We start from the raw sequence: 18076 nt of genomic DNA on the forward strand, positions 1-18076 counted from the left end.
GATTAGAAGCAATTAAAAAATTTCTTCCTGTCAAAGACTCATTTAGAAAAAATCTACAAGCGCAGCAAGAAGCAAAAGTTGAGTATGAAGAGGACACTAAAAAACTGTTTAAGCCCGTCACTGCAGCTACTGAGAAAGTTGCAACTGTCATCAAAGAAGATCTTCTTCCGATATCAGAAAAAATAGCAAGAAGAACTAAACAGGCAAAGAAGATTTTACGAGACCTTCCAACTGACATAGCTGCAGCTCAACCTCCACCTGTTGATGAGGAAATACTTGAAGGTATTGAAGAACTTCGTACCGAAGTCGCCGATGTGAGAAAAAAACTTGCATCTAAATCCAAACCAGCAGGAGAAAACGTAGAATTAATTGCAAAATTTAAAGAAGGAGTTGTTGAGGAAATTAGAAAAATTGAAAGAGAGAGATTACCTGAAGCAATATTAAATAGTATATCTAATAAATCTAGTATTTTAAAACCCCGTTATGAAAAAACAAATGATGATAATTTCATTAAATGGATATATCGCGTATATTACAACAGAAAACAAGCTAGAGGTCCAGAATTTGAAGGACTTAAAGAAGAAGTAAATAGACTTAGATGGAGACGGGAACAACTAGAACAAGGAGAGTCCTCCCAGTATCAGCTTCCTCCACCTCTGCAACAAATAGAACAACAACAATCTTCTTCGCCACAGCAAAGGTTGATGTCGGAAATTAAAAAGGCTAAAGAGTCACTTAAATCACCCTCCTCGAAGAAAATTCCTGCACCGAAAATGACATTTACACCGACAGGTTCACCACATGGATTTCGAGAAGGTTCACCCCGGGACACCACTGAAGTACCTACTCCGGAAATGCAACCACCACCTCAAGATGAACCTAAAACAGGATCTGGTTTATGTCCTGATAATATCATCAATGACGTATCACGGTTAGAAGTTCTCATAGGAGGAAAACGTGCCGGAAATAATTCACCAGAAATAACCACTGAAGCAGCTGATATTTGTCGGCGACTATTTCAAGGTGGTATCATGGATATTGGCGTTTACCGAGAACTTATTGATGAGCTCGTTGATGACTAGTTGTTAGATAAATGGTAAATAAAATAAGATGATTGTGCATGATAATCATCGTAAACCCACACAGGTTAGAGCGGTAAACTCACGATTACCAATCTATAGTGTTATTTACGGAAATGGACTTGGTGATGTCATTCGGGGATTATTCACGAGGATAGCTCCAAAAGTAGCACCCGTCGCAAAACAATTATCGATGAAGGCTATTGATATTGTTCGTGATAAAGCTCCTGGTGCAATTGTCAATGTTGCTGGTAAGGCGTTCTCGGCGATCAAGGAAAGACTAGCACGATTATTGCGACGAAAACAACAACCACCGGTGAAACTGGCAAGTACTGAGGTGATGCCTGCAGATGTCAGTAAAATAATAAATCAGGCTGCAAATCAAAAACTAGCGGCGATATCTGAAGAAGCACAAAAAAATATAACAGCAAATTTAATAGCAGGAAGTGGTCTTCATCGACGATGATCATCATTTGGAAAAATGGTAACTATAATAAAAATGTTCAGGCGCGAATCAGACCCAGCATTTGATATGGAGGCACCTGTCCTTAAGTACGAGTCAGTACGTGATTATCAGTTTTATTCTTATGACGCAAGACAACCAAATCATCAGGGGAGAATCGAATTACAGGTTCATGATACAAGTAGATATTTCTTGCCCGCTGAGGCGTTTATTGAAGTAGAAGGTAGACTTGTAACGAATGTTGTAGCTAATACGCCATATGCTGCTAATTTGCGTGTTGGTTTTGTCAACAACGGGATCATGGCATTATTTAGTGGCGCCACATATATGATTGATGGAAAAAATATTGAATCAGTTCAGAATGATGTCGACGTTGCTACAACAATAATTGGTCTAGCGAGATATTCTGACGACTTTACAAGATCAGCTGGTCCAACAATGATGTTTGCTAAGGATATTACTGACAACGCTGATCATGTTCAGTATACTAAAATACGAACACCAGTAGGTACTGCATCTGATCCACAACCAGTTGATTTTGAACACGCAGACAGACCAGGTGCTGCTTTTGATATTGTAGGAAGCGTTAATGCGACTTACAACCTGGGATTTGCAACACGCCGAGCAGCGCTGTCGGGAGATAATAGAAATTTTTCGTGTGCAATTCCATTATCTCATATCTTTGGATTTTGCAGAAATGTTAGAAAAGTCATCTTTGGAGCTAAACACACAATTGTGCTCGTAAGAAAAGGTAATGATAATGATGCAATCTGGCGAGGTGCTGGTGTTGCCGAGGGTAAAGTAAATATATCAAAACTTTCATTGTGGATGCCAGTAATGACTCCATCTATTACTGAGGAACAAAAATTACTATCTTTTATGGATCAAGGCGGTAAATCATTGCTATCATGGTTAACAGTAACCACAGATGCTGCTCAAAGCAATATTAATGGTTTATTTACATGGCATATAGCATCACAACAGGGTGTTTCTGCACCACGACATATTTTTATTGCACTACAAGATAATGCTCGGACGAATAATCAACAACGTTCACATATGATATTTGACAACCTTGGAGTTAATGAAGTTTCCTTACGGATAAATGGACATCAAGAACCAGCCGAGGATATACAACTAAATTTTGATCAAAATCATGTAGCGCGCGCATATCATCGTTTAATGTCATTCATGGGACGTGATCAAAATATAGATACCGGGTTGCAAATATCACAACTAGATTTTACAGGTCTATATCCGATTTATTATTTTTCACTAGAACATCTTGATTTATCCAAACAATCTGTTGTTGATATACACTTTCGAGCTCATGTTACTAACCCTCCTCCTGATATACCCGGTCCACCAATTGTTCCCGGCTTCTACAAAGCGATCGCGGTCATACTTAGCGACAAGGCCATGTTACTTGAAGGTGGCAGTGGTCGAATGAGAGTTGTTGATGCACCGGTGGAAAATCTTTAATCGTGTTATTTAGAAAAATATATTTTATATAAAAATGTCGTATAGTCATGTTAATGTTACTCTGACCCCGGGTCAGGTAAAAAAGCTTCAATCAAAAACCGCCAACAAATGCGGAACTAAAATATCACTAAAACGAGATCATATTAGTGGTGGTCCAAACAAATTATCGCTGACAAATAATCAGATTAAACATTTCAATAAAGCCCTAGAATCAAAAACTGGAGTTCAATTCCATCTCTCCCCGAGCGCCATCAAAGACATGGTTAAAACGGGTGGTATATTTCCACTTCTTGCGGCCATTCCGGCATTAATAGCTGCGGCTGCTCCAGCCGTAGCAAAAGCGGCCGCGTTAGGTGCTGTTGGAACAGCCGCTGGAATGGCACTAAAGAAAGCAACAGGGCAAGGATACAAAAAAAAGGGACGCGGTCTAAGATTACCGGGATCTCGTTGGGGGAGAGGCCTAAGGCTTCCAGGATCATTTCGTTAGACGTTCCAGCATCAAATTTTGATTTACTTGATGCTGCTAAAAAATTAAAAATATCCGCCTTTAGAGGTGTTTTTATGCGAGATCAATTACCGAAACAACCAAACAAACTAGAAACAGGTATTATTAATCTTGACAAACGTTCCGGACCCGGTACTCATTGGGTATCATACGCGGTTCACCCGCGTGGAATTGTTTATTTTGATTCGTACGGGTTAGCTCCACCTGTTGAATTTATCAAGTATGTCGCACCACTCCACGCAACAACTAGAGGTTCCAAAGTTTGGTATTCAACGCTACCCACACAAACAATGACAGATCCGCCAATATGCGGCCGTGAAGTAATTAATGTACTTAACGCTATATCAAAATCATCCAGGCCGCCACATAAAGTCGTGCACGATTATACAAGCAACCGATTTGTTGCGCGTAAAGCATTTTAAACAACGGATCTTATTATAATGGTTGATATTTACGGAAGATCTTCTACTAGTAAGAAAATAAAATCCGACGTTGATCTGTCAAAGTATGCGACTAAAGATGACCTCGCTGATATTATGAACCTTGCTGGAGTTGATCCAGATGAGGTTGTTATTTTTCAAGATCGATATGGTAAACTAAAAACCAGCAATATCAAATGGAATGATATAGTCCGGCGAGTACTTGGTGCAGTTACAGATAATATTCCCGTGTTTACTGATAGCGGCAAAATCAGAGATTCAAGTATGTCACTTAAAACCATTAGAGATGAAATTGCAAAAAGTGTTGCTAATCGCGTGAGAAACACCGGTGACACAATGACAGGTGAACTTAGCATGAACGGGAACAAAATAGTAGTTTTAAAAGATCCAACATCTGACGAAGACGCAGCAACAAAAAAATATGTCGACACCGTAGACGGTAAATTATCCACGTTACGGGCTGAGTATGACGTTCACGCAGGAGCTTTTGGAAGATTTCGAAGAAATTTTCAAAAAACCGATGATACCATAGATAAATTCTTCGGTACTCCACGCGCCATTGACATGAAACTCGTTGATATCAAAAATAACCTAGACACGATCAAACAAACACAGCAAGACGTCGTAGCGGGAATTCCTGAGATTGTCAGCAAAACCAATTTGATTAAAATTCCAGCTGCAATAACTCCCGGGCATATCACAAACATCGTATGCACGGTATCATCGGGATTTGCAACATGGTCGCAGCAAAATAATACTATCAAATATACCGCAACAGTCACTGGCGTGTACAGGTTGTCTGTGTTCAGTGCTGCAAAATTTGAAATATTTACAACGTTTCCATGGCGTCATTCCACAGACAGGTTTTCCGGGGTTGTATCTGTTGTATTAAATAGCGGAACCGAAGAAATATTTATTCTGGAAGCAGATGATAAGAAATTAACCGCAACATCCTTCTGGTGGTGTTTGGAATTTGTAGCTGAAACACCTCAATTGGTTACTGCATAAAAATATATATGGACGGTGCACAATACAGATACAATCAAGCGCGTGAATGGCAGGCTGCGCTAAAAGATCAAGTCGATCAATATACAGTAAAAGTAAAAAAATATCGACGACGATTGGTTATCGTTGATGTGATTGTTTATTCAGTATCCGCTGTTGTTGCTGGAACCGGTGTAATATTATCAGCGTTGACAACGATGGCACCAGTAGCTGTAACTATCAGTATTTCAGCAGCAACAACTATTGCAGGTGTGCTTGGTATCATCACAAAAAAAATATGTACTTGTACGAACGAAAAATTATCCGATTACAAAATAAAATTACATACAGCGACGGTAGCATACTCGAAATTATCCTCGTTGTTATCAGCGAGTCTCAGTGATGGAATTATATCTAATTTCGAATTTTCAATGATAACCAAAATATACGATGAAGGTATTAAAGATACAAGTATCAATAATGACAGAATTACTCCAGCAGATCGTGACCAACACAACTCCGCCAAAGATAACGATGATCTCGGTAAGTTCAATTAATCCTGAATTTAGTGTTAATTTTCCTATTGCAATTCCAGTAAAAGAAATAGCACTAGCGCAATTACGAGTATATTACAGCTGGCCAAATATCAGATCAAAATCATTTCATGATACACCAGCAAATAATTCGCTCGTATTTACTAACAAGAACAAACCCGATGGAACACCTGACTGGGTTGTTGTTGGAATACCAACCGGCAGTTACCAGATTGAAGAGATCAGTGAGGAATTTGCGCGTAGAATAAAATCAATAACGGGAAAAGAATCAAAAATATCAATAAACGTTCATGAGCCGACGTTGTCCTCGACGATTGAAATAAACTCGCCTGATTATGCCGTTGATATTTATCAATCCACGATAAGATCCGTACTAGGTTGGCCTGAAATATCACCACCGATAACACCGATACCACCAGAACCGAAAAAGTCTGATTATGTCACGGATAGACAATCATATCATCAAATTAATCCATCATACGTGGGGGAACTACCTATTTTAAAAAGTAAATCGATGCTTGGCAAGTTTATCTTTCACCATGATATTGAGGCATGGACTTTTATAAATCGGGGGAAACAGGACCTGTTTTGATTTTTGATCGGAGTAATATTATGAAATATTTTCAGGAAATCAATCAAGAATGTAAAAAACAACTAGATCAACTAAATCAATATTTTAACGAACATATTTTTGACATATCAGCATCATCGCGTGAAAAAATCATCACGCGTGTGGAAAGATTAAATCAGCTTATATCAGACATGGAATATTTTAATAGCCGAATAGTTCAGGCGATGCTTAGTCTTTTAGAATCACCTAAAAATTCTGATGCAAAAGCATGGTTAGAAAAATATAAATTAACAGAAGCCGATGTACCGAATTATAAATTTCCCGGGTATAGTGTAACCGAGTTAAGAAAATCTATCAATGATGTCATTGATGAGTTTTTTCCTAAAATACTCGATGCATGGAGAAAATTAATTCCGCCTCCAACTGTTCTCAGATATGATAATGATCCACATGGCGGCGGAAGACACGTATCCCCGCGGATCGTTAATATAACACCGACTGTCGCGGTCAATCTGGTTTGTGACGTAATCGATGGCAGCTATCAAATAGATCTCGGAAGATCAAATCAGGCTCAACAAGGATATATCCTATACACGTTCACACCACAAGTTCCCCCTGGAAATTTAATCGTGCAAGAACCAACTAATCCCGTGTATTTGCGGTGTCACAATAATATGTTAACACGAATCAATTTTAAACTCACAGACCACCTTAATCGCTTGATTGACATACGTGAAGAAGAGCTTGTAATAAATCTGTATGTGAAATCTTAAGGATTTCTGTCGTAAGACTTTTGTCGTAAAGACTTCCGTCTTAAGGACTTCCGCCGTAAGGATTTCTGTCTAAGGACTTCCGTCGTAAGGATTTCTGTCTAAGGACTTTTGTCGTAGATCTTCAGAATCAAATTCGATCAACTTAAAAAATATTTTATTATTACTGGCACAAATTTGTGTTTGGTACAAATTAATCGGCCTAGGCAACTAAAAAAGCTAGTCGATGAAAGTAAAATTAAAATTTCTATCACAAAAAAAAAATAATATTTATTAATTTTCCTGATTTTTACTGAAATTGTACAAATTACTTGATTTTGACTACCAACTACCCCCTCAGAAACATAAAAATGCACGAACTACTTGATTTTGACTACCAACTACCCCCTCAGAAACATAAAAATGCACGAACTACTTGATTTTGACTACCAACTACCCCGTCAAAATCAAGAAAGTTCTAACCTTGTCAAATTGTTCCTAACAAATTTTATTTATTATAAATTAATTTTATTTATTAATAATATTATTTTTACTGAGATTTTTATTTTTTTTTTTACTAAAATACAACGAAATTGCTCAATTTTCCTGATTTTGACTACCAACTACCCCGTCAGAAATCAAGTAGTTCGTGCATTTTTCTTTGATTTTGACTACCAACTACCCCGTCAGAATCAAGTAATTTGTGCATTTTTCTTGATTGTAGTAAAAAAAAAAATCCTCAGTAAAAATAAAATTTATAATAAATAAAATTTATTAGGAACAATTTGACAAGGTTAGAACTTTCTTGATTTTGACTACCAATACACGTGGTCAGCGTTGACATGGACCCCAGTTACCAAAACTTTCATTTTCATTATCATCAGTAACGAGGTTACTCTGGATCGTTTCACCAGTAACGGGGTTACTTTGGATCGTTTCACCAGTAACGAAGTTACCTTGGATCGTTTCACCAGTAACGGGGTTACTCTCTGACATAATTTTTCTTAATAGTCTTATGCGGGTACTAATCGTTTTCTTTGCCTCATACTCGTGGGATAATAACGACTTAATTCTTTCTACGGCGGTAGAAAGAGGAACGAACTCCTTCACATGATTATCTTCTACGGTAGCTAGCGACTGAAACATTGCCGATTGAATCCGTTTCATGAGCCTGTATTCAGATGATAGTGTGTGTGTCCCCATGGTTTTACGTTCTTGTAAAATCTCAAAGTCAGAAACTATTTTTTCAGGATTAAGTTCATCAGATATATTAATTCCATCTTTTTTTAATTTTTTAATAGCGACAATTACATCATTGATATTTTCATGGTTCATTATATAATATATAAATCTTTAAAATAAAAAAAATATCCCTAGAACACCTATCGAGTGTTTAGCGAGTTCGTCGGGATGTTTCAGGGACGGCACAACCAAGAACTCGTAGCTTGCCACCGCAATCTACCAAGTTCATTAGGCAAATATTCCCTCTACGAGAGCCCCTAACCCGCCAAACAACGGTCTAGAGGCCCAAGAGGGAGGACGGCACAACCCTCATTAAACTCGTAGCTTGCCACCGCAATCTACCAAGTTTAGAGGATATACATATAACATATAACTAACTAAGGACAGCACAAGGACAGCACAGTCCTCGTTAAACTCGTAGCTTGCCACCGCAATCTACCAAGTTTAGAGGATATACATATAACATATAACTAACTAAGGACAGCACAAGGACAGCACAGTCCTCATTAAACTCGTAGCTTGCCACCGCAATCTACCAAGTTTATCGGACATACATATAACATATATACAATGAGATGGTTATATACAATGAATGAAGAGCCCCTATCGAGTGTATTAGCGAGCTCAGATTATGAATGAAACGGCACTAACTAAGGACAGCACAGTCCTCGTTAAACTCGTAGCTTGCCACCGCAATCTACCAAGTTTAGAGGATATACATATAACATATACAATGAATGAAGAGCCCCTATCGAGTGTATTAGCGAGCTCAGATTATGAATGAAACGGCACTAACTAAGGACAGCACAAACATGTACGCTCAGCAAAATCACACCCACAATAATTAATCCAGTGGGTGATACGAAAATATGTATCAACCACAAGTCAATATTGTGGTTGTGAATTTGCTGAGCGGGGGGGTTCTTGCGGTTCCCCCCACTATTATAAAAATCGCAATTATGCGCACCACCGACAAATTGTCAGCCATGGGGATTCGATCCTGGACCGCGAGCGTCACAGTCCAATACCATACTGATCGAGCTATCAAACATTGTTACGAACATATGTTTCGGAAGTTAATATATAGCTAAGGAACCAATATTTACAGTAAACAGCGGTTTCTGAATAATAACAGTTTCTGTATTTAACAGTTTCTGTATTTGTAGCGGTTTCTGGATAATAACAGTTTCTGTATTTATAACAGTTTCTGAATAATAGTTTCTGTATTTGTAGCGGGTTTCCCAAGTAGACTGAGAATCAATAAACAACAGTTTCTGTATTTGTAGCGGGTTTCCCAAGTAGACTGAAAATCAATAATACAGTGGCATTAATGCACCAGTCAAAGAACTTTCCAGAATGTAAGTTCAGTGAACACACAACTGCAGGTCGATTACAATGAGCAACGGTTTCTGTTTCACACACAGCTTCCTACGGATCAATAATATTATCATGTGTTGTATGATGGGGAAATATTTAAAAACCATAAATAATACTTATGAGTCTAATGAGTTAGGTTCGTCGGCACTATACGATGTAATTAGTTAAGCTGACTAATTACGATCATAAAAAACCAACCATCTACGAAGAAAACTATATATTACAAAGTAATCTCCCCTTATGTAATCAAAAATTCAGTAGTGTATGGAGGACCTACTGTGACATAAATTAAAAAAATTAATTCAATGTGGTGATGATAGTTAATAATGTGGTGATGATAGTTAATAATGTGGTGATGATAGTTATTGATACTTAAAGATAATTTTCTGTTTATATTTTTTCGATAAAGCTGTTTTATATACATTTTCTGCGACTTTTTGTACTGATTGCGGGTGAATATCAAAATATTTCGCAGCAGAAGATATTGAACGAAACATAATTTCTTTACCAGTTTCTATGTTTGAGGAAATTACCGCCCTCTTTCCGATTGTCTTACATCTTCCTGTATTACCGCGTGTATTATTCTCGCTGTGAGAGATAGCTTGTAAATTGGATAAATTATTGTTTTGAGTGTCCCCGTCAATATGATCAATAACAAGACCATCATTGATCACTCCGAAGAAACATTCATACGTAAATCTATGACACAGATAATGTTTCTTTTCCCCCCCGCATGTGAACATTAGATAACCAGCATTAGTAATATAACCAACTTGTTTCTTCAACTTGCAGTGTCTGATGATACCATTAATATTTGATTCATAGTTTGTTATGACAGGATGTGGGACAAATATATTTTGCTCCATTATAATAATATTATATGTTTAAATCATTGTTTGTCTGAAATCTTGATATATAATCCCTCACGGATTTTATAGCGTTTTCACCGCTATTATTTTTTTTGTCATAATATCTTTTAAGCTCTCTGAACCGTTTCCCGCCGCACTTCCCACATAATTCTGTCTTTCCTCGCACTCCAATACCACACCGCAGACATGGTATTGGTCCTAGACTTCCTCGTCGTATGTTTTGTGAGTGCATCCAACAAAATTCCTTTCTACAGGATTTGTTGCATCGATTTACTGAGCCGATCATCAACCATCTGCATTGGGACATTGTATATATATATATATATATATATATATATATATATATATATATATATATATATATATATATATATATATATAATTTTCTTTATTTAAATATTTGTTTTAATTATATGAACGAGTTTGAGAGATTATCCCAAACTAGGCCTGTTAAGTATAAATTCAACCTTGACAGATTATCTTCTGACTTGCCAGTACGAGATCTGGTTGATCCGAAAAATAAAAGTTTGATCTCGAAAATTCACGACGCTAAGAAAGAATTTTACACGGATGGTGCATCTCATACATGGTCAACGTTCAAGATTATACGCAACACTGTCACGGACGCCACAATGAATGACAAACGAGCGGCAACTATCATTAACTACATCGCTGAATACGAGGGCAATCAAAAATATTTCTTCAGAGTAAAATTTATTGTATTAACAGAAACAGATAGTTGGATTATCCGTGACAAATATGATCCTGTCCTTGGTAATAATAAAACTATCATATTAAGTAAAAATTCCAGACCGGGTCTATTGACTGGTATTGACAAACCGTATTATGAGCGAGCATATCCTGTAACGGCGGTTATTTATGGAATTTATGAGATAAATAAAAAACCCAACGTTGATAAACTAGCGCCGATGAAATTTTCAAGGTTAAGTTGTGTGGCTGAACGAGTAATAGAACACTTTACAAACGCGATGCGTGGAAATGGATTAACTGATTTAAGGCGTGAAAAAATAAACTCGTGGGCTGATTCAGTTAAGGACACCGGTGCTACAATAAAAGATGTTGCTGAGTTAGGAAAAATATTAAAATTTCCAATAACTGTGGAGACAATAACGGGAGAAGTACTGTACCAGTCGAAATATAAATCGAAAGGAGCTCCAATAAATATTATCGATCATAACGCGCACGCATGGACTAACGCAGTAACAATATTTCCACGTGATCGAACTGTTAGATTTTACCCCACAGATATGTTTGATTTTATCAACGAAATAAGTAAAACCGATCCTGTATCGGTATGGTTATTTAAAAGTAATGAGGAGGGTGAATTTGATCAGTTTGTCAAACCGAACGGTGAAATATATCGCACAGAATCCCTCCATGACGAGATGAAAAATCTTGCGACGTTTTTACAGTGCAAGCACGCGGAAAATACTGACAAATTACTAACTAATTGTTTTACCGTTCCATCTGTTGCGGCTCATTTCGCCAGAGAACGAAATTCATGGAAACCAACACGATTTGATTTACTCGAGGACGTACGCGCAAGTTGCGTCGAATATGGACATGGCGGATTATGGAATACCAAATACAATTACAATGATGTTATTTCGGTTGATATGGTTGCATGTTATCCAGGAAGTTTTCTGGGATACGGAGATTGTTCTGTGTACTTTGAAAGATTTGGTCACCCTACAAACGAGATGACGCGAGTGGCAATTAATGGACCATTACCTGATTTTGATCTGACTGGATTCGCCTGTGTTGAATCGTTCGAGTTTAACGAAAATCTTCACAAGATTTGTTATGTTTGGTTTGGCAGACATTTTTGTGAAAAACGTTGGGCACCTATAGTTTTGTTGCGATATATGCTAGATTGTATGATATTGACATCGTTGGTGGTCAGTGAGGCAATTATATCATATCATGCACAGACCAAAGTTTGGTTGCCCATGTCAGATTCTGAAGTTATTAGCGAGTTTAAGGATGATATTCCTAATAAACTCAAAACCGCAAAAGATCTCGGTAGAAAAATTATAGGTAAATTTACTCAAGGTGGTGCATATGATTATAAAAGACATCACGCACGATTAATTTTAGATGATGCCGAGTACGATTTTATAATCGCTGATACAACGGCGAAAAATACATTTGTAAATCGAGAGTGTGTTTATTTATCCGACGGAACAAAATTAGGTACGATCGTTAGTTACATAAATGACGTATCCCCGCAATATACTCATCTAAGATCTTCCATGTTGGCTTATGTTTCTATAAATTTATTATCGATGATTAATAGATTTCCTGAGACCGCAGTCAGAGTCGCAACAGATTCGTTTTATATTTCAAGTAAATATTTAGAACCTGTTATGAAATTTACAAGTAATGATGAACGATGGGGTTCGTGGAGAATAAAAAAGGAACTATTACACAATTACACAGAATCAGCAGATGTTCCAGTGAGAGATTTTTATCGTGAGGGTAATAAAATATCAGAAATGTCGAAAGCACCATCGTTGAGTGATCCAATAACTAGATATAAGACAGTATATATCAATGGACCTGGTGGATGCGGCAAAACAACTCGAACGATTAATGTTTTTAGAAATTCAGATATAATCGTGCTGACACCCACACATAGACTTGCACGTGAGATGAAACAGCGGCAAGTACAATCGTGTACGTATCATAGTTTCTTCCGATGGCGCGGAGATACATGGACTCCTGAACGGATGGGAGAAAAATATATACCTAAAATAATTATTTGGGATGAGATATGCACGGTGTCATTGGATACATTAAAAATGTTTCTTGATTGGTTGTTGACGAAAAATACCGCCATAATAATGTGTGGCGATCATGGTCAACCTCCGCCTTTTGTTGGACCATCTCCACATGATTGGTTAAAAAATTTCGTTGATTATTACGAAGAAATAGATGATGATCATAGAGCTCTTGATGCAAATTTAAAGGAATTTAAAAAATTAATCAGATTACAATCAAACAAAATTCAGTGTGAAATAATACGTGGAGTGATCTCAGAGACATCAATGAGTGATTTTTTGAATTTATGGAGACCCAACGATTTGATCGTAGCAAGTAGAAAAATAATCAGAGACGCTTTACAACAGCAGTTATTTCAACTACATAAAGAACAATATTCAGAACTACCCGTTCCGTTATGTTATAGACCATCAGATACACGAAAACAGAATATTAATGTTGATATTCCAGGACAGACAGAGTCAAGGAAACAGAATCTCGTATTAAATGATATTGTCGCCGTTGATATCAGTGTGGTCGAAGATGCATTACGCGCTGACAAATCTCCATGGGTGTTGGGATACGCTATGACAATCCACTCGTCTCAGGGATTAACTATTTCTGATACACGAGTTTGGATTGTAGACGATCGCATCGAGTGGTCAAATTTAGTTTATTTGGCGGTATCGAGGGTCAGAAATATATCTCAATTACGTAGAATTATAATTCCTGAAATCGTTGGTAAATTTAACATCATCGATGATGATATAATAAGAAAAAAATTAATCGGATACAAACAATCTGACAAAAAAAATAAACGTGACTTTGATCTTGATGTTGAATTTATTATTGAGTTAAAATAGCAGCAGAATAATCATTGCGCATGTTGTAATTGTATAATGTTATGGCGGTATTCGAGTAATGATTCAAGACAATTTACCGTAGATAGAAAAGATAATAGTCGCGGTCATACACGAGAAAATACCATGTTAACCTGTCTTGAGTGTAATCGACGTAGAGGCGCTAGTGCTAGTTAAGTGATCGAAATCACCGAAGTGATCGCGGCGGTAGTTGTGTATCCGCGGGAATTATTTGTAGTTGTTCACGTGTAAATCCACGTTGAGGAGCAGCCGAATCTAATCTGTAGATTGCAGGTCTGGAAACGCCTACATTTCTTCCAGTGGATCTTGTCACGGTAGATATTTTGTGTGTGGTAACACTCCAAATAGGATCAGTCGCTCTCGCTTTACCACCTTCAAGTTCACCAGGCTCATATAAATATCTGACTGTGACATCACCTAATATTTTTTGTTTTACAGCATCTTTCCGTTGTGTTGGTATATTTTTTTTTGTGACCGCGCTAATGGGTTTCATGTTGGTTGTTCGTGTGATCTCATTATTTAATGCAGCTATCACGTTTGGTAATCTTGCCACCCATTCGCGAGATCTTTTATCCTGAATAAATTCCTTCGCGTATTGATATCCAAATAACCGTTCAGCAAGTGTTCGATTAAATCGCTCAACAATTGCTTGATCACGGTGAATTGCAGTATGACCTCGTCGTATTTTGGTATTATGTTGTTTCATCAGCGATGATACTGGACCAAGAAATTCCTTACCAGGATCAACCTGTAGTAGCTGTGGCCATCGCAGACCACCTCGTGGTCCGAGTCCTCGTTGATAAATTCGTTCAAACGCATCGGCTACTTCAGATGATGTTTTCGCCGATAGCGGCTCTGCTTCTTTATATCTACTTGCAACATCAACTACGGTTAGCGCGTACTTGTACGTTTTTCCACGCACAGTATCATGCGGTAAAAACAGAATATCAGCTTGATGAACTTCATTAGGAACACTGACATCGAAATACGAGTACTGAATTTGTTTAGGACGTGGTAGATAAATTTGCCATATTGCTTGTTTAGATAACCACGTTTTAGCAGTAGAATGTTTAACCGCCGCTGCATCAGCGAGTTTACCAATTGCTGCTTTGCCTCTCCAGTATCCTCTCGGTGAATAATAAATTGATTCCATTATTAATTACCAGCCCCAATCGCTAATTTACCTTTCATCGAGGATCTTACTAACCAATTAGCTAATGATTCTCTAATATTTTTATTTTTTATAGAATTTAATGAATGAATTAATTTTACATCTGCAATATGCCTATCTTGTAGATTTTTACTTTTATAAGCTACATCATGAGCATGACAAGCTCGATCGATAGCGTTTACTGGTTCCTCGCCTGGTTTTGGTTGATCTTGATCATCGAGCCTGATATCGAGTCGAGTACCAGGACCGCAATAATTATATCCCGGTAGATGTTTTTCTCCACTGTATTTAGCCCATGGAGCACCTGGAAACTTTGACATCAAATTAGCAATATCACCACCGCGCTTATTAGGTAAAAATGAAAATTTCTTTCTACAGCACATAGAACATTTTCCACCGTACGCTATTTTTTTGTTTTTTATTGTAACTGTAGCTAAATCAATAGTTGGAGTTTTAACTTTACAGCGTAAACAATATAAATTCATGTTATAATATATATGGATATAATTGATTTCTCAGCAACTCGGCAGCGAGAGCCAGTTAAGCATCATCCTGCGCTACCGAACTCCATCAGAATGATTATCATAGGACCATCTGGATCGGGTAAGACGCAATTATTACTTAATCTGATAATGAGATGGTTGAAATGGGATAAGTTGTATTTAGTAGCACCATCCGTTGATGATCAACGATGTTATGATGTACTTAAAGATTTCAATGAAAACGCGCGATTACTGGATGAAGATAATGATGTTATAGAGTTTATAACCGATATTGATGAAGCACCATCCGTAGATTCCATAGACGGATTTATTAATAATTTAGTTGCATACGACGATGTGATGCTAGATAAACAATCAAATCCAGCCAGAATATTTTCCCGAGGTAGACACAAAAATACAGACGTGATCTATGTTACTCAACGATATACACAAATACCAAAAGTGATCAGAGACAACTGCAACATTTTAGTTGTGTTTAATGGCGTAGACACACACACGTTGCGAAATATTCATCAAACCTGGTGTGGTGGTGACATGGATATAATTAAATTCAAAAATTTCTTCTCACGAGCGCAAGCTACCCCACATGGATTTATAACAATAAATTTACATGATCCAAGAACAAGATATCGTGTGGGTATTGATAAAATATTTGGGTAACAGGGGTGATGATAAAATTAAATTTAATTAAACAGATATCATTAATATAATGAACAACTGTGCGTGGCTGCGTCAAGGAACAACAGATAAATGCAACAAAAGGTGCCGTGGAGAATATTGCAAGAAACATAATTATCTTATAAAGAAAAATCCTCATGCTGGTCCACGAAGATGTGTTGGATGTAACAACGGCGTTAGAGGATTATATCAGATTTGCAAAAATTGCGGTGGAGATCGATATCGAAGTTTGATGAACTATTACAGAAAAAGAAAAAACATAAATCCCAAAATAGAAAAACCACCATCAGAACTTGAATATTACTTGAAACATAGAACAAATTCCGAAGATTCAGATGAAGATGAAACAGATGAAGATTCCCATGATTCAGATGATGATTCCCAATATTGATAGCAGCAGAGAGGGGCGTCTACGGTTCTGTTTGGGACAAACAATAATCGTAGACGTGGTAATTGACCTCTATGAGTGGTCACTATTTTTTTTGGTAAAACACAAGGGTGACCATTCCCCTAAGTGGTCTGTTCACCCTCTCTGCTGCTACATGTGTGAGGGACATGAAAGTCATTTTATATATAGAGCTCACACTTCACATGTTGCAGTACCAACCAATTTGAGGCAAAAGCGACATTCAAATACCAAAGTTTATTAGACTGCTGCCAATGTAAAAAAACCTTCAATGGCTGTTTTGAGTAGGCTATTCTGTTGGTTCCATTCTCAACAGATGATGAAACTGACTGGTCTGGCCAGCACCTGGATACGCAGAATTTCAAGCATATCGATTCCTAGGGAACTTGAAAATCAGAGTCAGCATCTTCAGATGGGAAAATGGTCTCTACCCTCTATGTGTCAATGAGAAAGTCTGGGGACAAATGCAATGCGATGTAAATCAAAGAATTTGTCAGGCTACGCCTGAAGATGTAGAGCATTAAAATAGAATCAATTTTCATTGTGAAATCAGTCTGTGTCTTGTATAGCATTAAAATGGCATTATGGAATCAGTCTGAGTCTTGTATAGCATTAAAATGGCATTGTGGAATCAGTCTCGGTCTTGTAAAGCATTAAAATGGCATTGTGGAATCAGTCTGGGTCTTGCACAGCATTAAAATGGCATTGTAGAATCAGTCTGGGTCTTGCATAGCATTAAAATGGCATTATGGAATCAGTCTGGGTCTTGTAAAGTATTAAAATGGCATTGTGGAATCAGTCTGGGTCTTGCATAGCATTAAAATGGCATTGTGTAATCAGTCTGTGTCTTGTATAGCATTAAAATGGATTGTGGAGTCAGTCAGACAAATAATAATACAAACTAAAATGAGCATATGTTACTCTTAAACTGTTCTAAAAATAATAGATGTGTACCAAAAAGGTAAAATGGTTACAATTAATGTTGAACTTAACATGCATACTACACTATTATAAATCTAACAGACAGGCCTATGTGTATCGAGTCATACAGGCAACAGTTTGTTCTGTTTATAGCTCACTGTACCATGCAACTTTGGTACACATATATCAACTGCCTACAGAACAGCAGATTAAAGTCTGTCTTGAACCACAACCTGCAACATGAACTGTATCTATATGCCCTTAATAACTGGAAAGTCTTTCATCATCAGATGACTGTCATATGTATTGACCACCACAAAAAAGGGGGTACACTGCATGACCAAGAAAGGTCTCTTACCTCAGGACACAAAAAAGTGAATCATGCCAGATATGTGGGCAAATGGCTATTATCACACAAAG

At 37.3% G+C, this 18076-nt stretch overlaps 1 protein-coding gene across 1 annotated transcript in view; it reads right to left on the minus strand.

Annotated features, from left to right (window-relative positions):
- The window catches only part of LOC149802135 (fibrillin-1-like), a 329248-nt gene that overhangs the window by 70245 nt on the left and 240927 nt on the right, over positions 1–18076 (minus strand). The gene's annotated exons all lie outside the window — the stretch shown is intronic.

Source organism: Sinohyriopsis cumingii, chromosome 4, assembly GCF_028554795.1.
Source record: "Sinohyriopsis cumingii isolate HCF-2022 chromosome 4, ASM2855479v2, whole genome shotgun sequence".
NCBI lineage: Eukaryota > Metazoa > Mollusca > Bivalvia > Unionida > Unionidae > Sinohyriopsis > Sinohyriopsis cumingii.